Below are 6251 nucleotides of genomic sequence, written 5' to 3'. Positions count from 1 at the left end.
TGAAGCTTGTCAAATGCTCGAATTCTCTATCATACTTGTTTATATCCAATTTATTGAATCGATTCACTTTCACTATGCCTACAATTGCTGATTGTACTATCATGCTGGCACATTTGGTTGTGGAATTACAATAAATTTCCAGACACTTTATTGCTTTGTCATACATTTCGGAGCTCCTCAAAGGGCCCATTCTACTAAACACACATACAAAAAAACTCCCTTCAGCCTCATAAAATTCCCAAAAGGAGCCTAATAAACTCCCAGAGCTTCCTGTAAAAGCTCCGAAAAGGAGCTAAAAAGTACTCCCAAAACATTTGTTTATAACTCCCTAACTAAAACACAGCTCCTTAAAGGTGTGAAGAGGAACTCCCAGACATTCTCCTATATATTCCCATAAAAAGCTAAAAATTAATTCCCAAAGCTATCCATAAGAGCTCCCTTAAGCAAAGCTCCCAAAATATGGAAGCAATTTCTCCCATATTTACACCTAAGCACTCCCATCAGAAGTAAAAATAATTTCCCAAAGGCATCCTTAAAAACTCCCTCAAGAATCCACGCCGCTCGGAAAATACGTTCGTAATAGCTCCCATCGTTTCTCCTTTAAATTCCCAAAAGAAGCAAAATAAAATACCCAAGCAAACCTATAAAGGCACCCAGGGTACCTCATAAAACCTCCCACAGTCCCGGTGTTCAAAGCAGTAATAAAAAACTCCTAACTTTCCTCATAAAGACGCCAGCAGCGATATCTTTTAAAGGAACTATACACAACTCCCACGGTACCCCCAAAACATCCCAACAACAAGGGTGTGAGTTATGCAACGAGCCTAAAACTCCCTAAAAGAGTAAAACCTGTTAACAGTGTATCAGCATGCAGCCGCGGCTGATAAACTAAAGGTATCAACAGTACTCCTCGCCTTCTCCCCGCACATGCCTTCTCAGTTTATTCGTTTTGATTGTGGCGATCGCATTGCACAGCACCTCGATCGTTGTGATCACGGCATCCACTATCGCCGCGATCGCTCGGCTGCTCACCGTGATCAAGAGCAATTGTCATGGTGCCTGAAGTCACGCGAACAAGGACCCTATTGACTCCTTCCCGCAGCTTGTGCAAAGGGAAGGAGATTCGATCCGAGAGATTTGATCCCGATTGGGCTTAATTGCGATCGAAGATGCCCCGCGTGACACCCATATTATACGGGTCTCACACGGTGCATATCCGATCAGGATAGCATTTATTGGCCGCGATTGGCTCTCTTCTGCAGCTCGCACAAATGCGCCAATCATGATTGAGAAATTTTATCCCGACCGGGCTTGATCACGATTGAATATGCACCGTGCGACACCCGCATATCTGCCAAGTTCGAAGAAACTAAACCCGGGAGATCTTACGACCGGGAGGGAGGCGGGTTAGTCAGTCACACAACCCAACCCCCTCCCCCCCCCCCCCCACGACATCTACATTTTCAAGCACTGCCAGGAGAACTTAATTACAATTTTATTTACAGATATACAAATGACGACATGAGCATCAATGTCTCACTTTTGGAAGCATTTCGTTGTTGCTAATTTTGCCTTCAAAAATTCTTTAAAATTTAGTTGAATTCTCGGGTCTTACGTCCCACAGCCACCATCTGATTATGAGGCACGCCGTAGTGGGGGGCTCCGGATTATTCTGGATCACCTGGGGTTCTTTAACGTGCACCCATTTGGACGGCACACGGTTGCTTTTGCATTTCGCCGCCAACGAAATGCGGCCGCTGCGGCCGAGATTGAATCCCGCCACCTCGGGCTTAGCAGCCCAACACCAAAGCTACTGCGCCACCACGGCGGGTGTTTAAAAATTATTCAGATAATGATTGATTGTAAGAAATTCCATTTCTTTCACATTTTGCGAGGTTGACGTTTCCCAGCGACTTGGACGAGCGGCACTGTGTCCTCGTATTTTTCACGACGTTAAATTGCCGTTCACAATCTGCATTGCTCTCTGGTATCAACAAGATAACCAGCGTCACTTCGGCTAAGCACTACATTAAAAATACTTGAAGATACTTCTTGCGCTAGCGCTCCTTGCTTTTAAAGCCATGACTGACCGTAGGCCTATGCAATGCCAGAGCGGCTGACGCCGAGGAGAACGATGGAGAGTGTAGTGTTGTTAGTTGCGGAAGGCGGCATTCACTGGCCACGGCCGCCTGGATGGGCGCGCGCGCCGATCCAGATGGCCGTGCACTGGCTAGCTTAATGCAGACTGCGACCACTGGGGCACCCAACAACCCTGTTAGCGTAAGGAGCGGCTCTGCGGTTAACGAAATAGCACATGCATAGGGTTTCCCTACTACTTTCTTAATTTTGCGCGATGAACCTCTAACTAACCGGATTAGATTGGGTTGGGTTGGATTTTTTTTGCCAATGTGGCCTGACAAAGCGCTAGACGCGGGAACAGGACACAACAGCAATTTCCGGACGATTTTCCTATCAACCGTACAACCGGAAGAAATGGTCCTAATCCGGGAGATTTGGCAGGTATACCTACAAAGTTTCGCAGTTAAAGGGCCACAAAATATTAAGCCGAGTTAAAATGAGGTTATTTGTCTTGGAATCTGCTGCCTAAAAAATTGCCACCAAAGATACCCCTACTGCTTCTCCAATTTGAATCGCCCGCCCCAAAACAGAGGAGTTGACGTAATCCTCACGCGAACCTAACTCTCTGCCGCTCTCTTTGAACAGGCCAGTGGTGACGTCACACGAGAGGTATAACATAGTCAGAAATAGGTGGCACCATCCTGATCTTCCATTTGCGTCATTTTCTCGCTCACACAAGCTCTGCTCTCGCTATGAATGACAAAATACCTTATTACAAAAGCCTAATCTTTCAATCTAGCTCAACTAATCTTTAGTATTCCTTAAAAGAACACATCATGGTCTGGGGATCAAACATGGGATCAATCTGAAAAAAAAAAGTTGCTTTCTGCTACTCTAAAAAGGGCTCCTCACCAGACCACAGAGCAAATTTTAGTTATACGCTGGAATTGTTACGTGCCCTCTAGATTATGTTCTAACGCAAGAATTTTTTTTAAAAATTGGTCCATTATTAGCAGAGATAGAAATACCTTAAGTGTCGTGAACCCGTAATTCCCTGAGGCAAATTTCACTGCCAACATCGGCACTCTCGCCACTTGCCCCGTTTCATGCCCTGCGTTCTCACGCGTCAAGTAGACGTCACAGTCGCCGCCTTCTTTATTTTAAGGCAGCGTCTCCTGTGCCGCGGTGCACTCTAGACGAGTCCACACAGACACGGCTCCAGCAACGCACGGAAGTGACGTCACTTTAATAAATTAAACTAAAAACCAGCGAAATATATAAAATCTTACTACACAATGCGTTGAACTTACATCGATATGAAAGAATGTTGTCTTATGCGTTAATTATTATACACATTTTGATTATGGACATCATCGCAAAATGTTTTCAACCATACTAATCATGGGTTCCTGTATAATAATAGTTAGCGTTCAGTATTACAAGACAGCAAAATATTATATTAGCTATTAGGTTCCTGCAGAGAAAGAAAGCAATTTTATTGACCATCTTGCGCGCTGTATTCCCCGCGCGGCACCCGAGAGCCCTAGGGAACAGGCACGCTTCTCCCCCGTTTCCTCTCAGGCGCAAGTCACTTGGCGAGCGTGTGTGCAGCAGACGACAACAAGCGCTGCAAGCGTACACTACATGTCGACGTTTACACAGCCGCATGCTGTGTTTACAGCATTCACCGAACGCCGCAATATAGACTTACATACAGTGTGACGGATACGTGAAACTGCAGCCCTTGCACTGTCACTCGAATGTTACCTCAAAGGCTAGCTGTCTACCTTAGGAAAATTAAGTCTGTCACCGCGAGTCGTTTGCGAGATCGAAGCAGCCAGTGAAGCTATTCTTGTGTAGTATGATCATCCACTGGCCTCTTGACACTGCGTTTGCTGCAGCGCTGTGCGTCTTATTGCCATCATAGCTGCGCAAACATTACTGACTCGGACCGCGGAGAAACCGATGCGGCAGCCACCATTGCGCACGCACTGCACCACAGCTCAGAAGCTTTATTTACCCGCGTCCCCGGGGTTAGCCGCGTCCTCGTGCGTATCGTTCAGTAAAATGAGCCGATTCTTGATGGAGTAATAATAAACTGGGCCGATCCCGGAGATCTTTAAAATGCATTCAAAACTGTACTGAGAGTTGACTGAGTCGTGTGTCTCGAAAGGCTAAAACGAAAGCGAAGCCGCGCTTTGCCATTGGCTAATTATCAATTAAGGGAACACATTATGAGGCCAGGCAAAGAATTCACCTGGGAGGGTGGGAGCTGCAAATTTTGAACATGTTTCCTAGTAATGCACATTATAAGATTCTATTATATGAAATGGCTCAACAAAAACAACTCAACTGCAAGTATATTCTACAATGCCATTATCATTCTGAGCTTTAAGCTTTCTTACATTTCTGTAATAAGTCTGCCCCTGGATCGAACTTGATCGAAATATATATACACGAGATATTAAAACACTTGCACCCTGAAACACTATAATGATCCTTTAAATTATAACAAAATCTATCATTGCGGGCATCTTCGTACTGCATAAAAAAAAGCCATTGTAATTCCTCTTCTCAAGGAAGCAAGGAATCCATGTTCGGCAGCTAGCTACATGGCTGTGGTACTTACTATAGCTGTCTATGGATTTCTAGAAATTAAGCTACTTAATCTTTAATCAATGTGGCTTTAGGGAGGGCAAGTTAACTTCAACCAGAATTGGTATACACTGAGCCCATCAGATTCTCTCTATCTACATTCCGAGATATGGAAAAAGCTTGTACGTGACACAACATTGTGCTGTGGCATCTTGTGAGACTTACCAGAAATGGGCATCTGTGACATGCTGAGCATAACAAAACTATGTGAGCCCATCTCACCCCGATATTATATTTTCCATCACCCAGAAGACTGTAACGCCCAGCTCACTACTATTTGAATTGCAAACCTCACACGATGCCATCAAGTCCATCAGTACAGCACCTAACATCACAATAGTGCAAATCACTCCTTGATCACTTACGACAAAAGACTCAATGGGCACGTTAGCACGCTCCGAACTCCAAAGGAGCACGTTCGAGTGCACTCGAGTGCAACGCCTTCGGAGCTTAACTTAACGTCATTTTTCCGGAAGCCGTGCAGGCGTGCTCTCTCGCGCACCGTTTCCAGGGTGGAGCGCGTAGAGCACGCTCCGTAATTACGCACCGGAAGTCACTTTTTAGCTGTTAAGTTTAAAAGAGCGCACTCTGCTTGCTAGAGCGCGCTCGAGCGCCTTAACTTAACGGGCCCAATTAGTTACTGCAGTGAAGCACCTCAAATAAGTTACAATTAAGAATGCTACAAATCTGTCAATAAATATACAGACTCTACAACTCCTCACATCTCATTATTGAGATGCACTTAGTACAAGGGCAAAGATGGAATTGGTTCAACCACTTGGGCAGACCAATTGGCTCAATCACCTGCCTCATATCTGATACCTAGCTGTATTCCTTCCATTTGCTGGCCATGCTCTCCACTACGCACTGAAATCTAACCTCTGGTGGCACACATATATATGCGCCTTACTTCCCCGGTATGTCTGCTTCGTTCCTTGATCTTACATGGGCACAGGAAGTATCTCTTTAGAGACTTTGGCTTGGAGTGACCCTTACACCATCCATCCACTGGCCTTTGAGATCGCCAAAATTAACTAAGGAATGTGCCCCAAGTGCTCGGTCCTGTAGAAAAGTCAGTTGCATATAGCCGGGGGAGGGGGGGGGGGCACAATGGACGCGTCCCCTCCCCGAAATGTCTTTGTATGTTTGTGGTTGGCAAAGCCCCATTCCACCCCTCCCCCACCTCCCAGTCCCCAGTCAAGTGTGCCACTTAGTAGACTTTTGCTATAGTTCACTCAGATCCTTGAGGCATTTATACAATGGACCACTGTCGGAGGACCTCTTGCTGGGCGCATGGCCAGAGTTGGCAGACGATAGAGACAATGCGTGCTATTTCAAGTTTCTTAGGTGACACGGGCCTGGACTCACAATTGTGATAACATTTATGCAATGTGTCCTTTCACCTCGTTCCTCCCATTGTCATCCCCCATTGTGACCCTCTTTCTTCCCCTCTTCCCCTTCCCTTACGTAGAGTAGCAGGCCAGATGTTCCATTTTCCGGCCAACCTCTCTACATTT

This window comes from Dermacentor silvarum, chromosome 5, assembly GCF_013339745.2.
Source record: "Dermacentor silvarum isolate Dsil-2018 chromosome 5, BIME_Dsil_1.4, whole genome shotgun sequence".
NCBI lineage: Eukaryota > Metazoa > Arthropoda > Arachnida > Ixodida > Ixodidae > Dermacentor > Dermacentor silvarum.
This window is presented reverse-complemented; position numbering follows the sequence as displayed.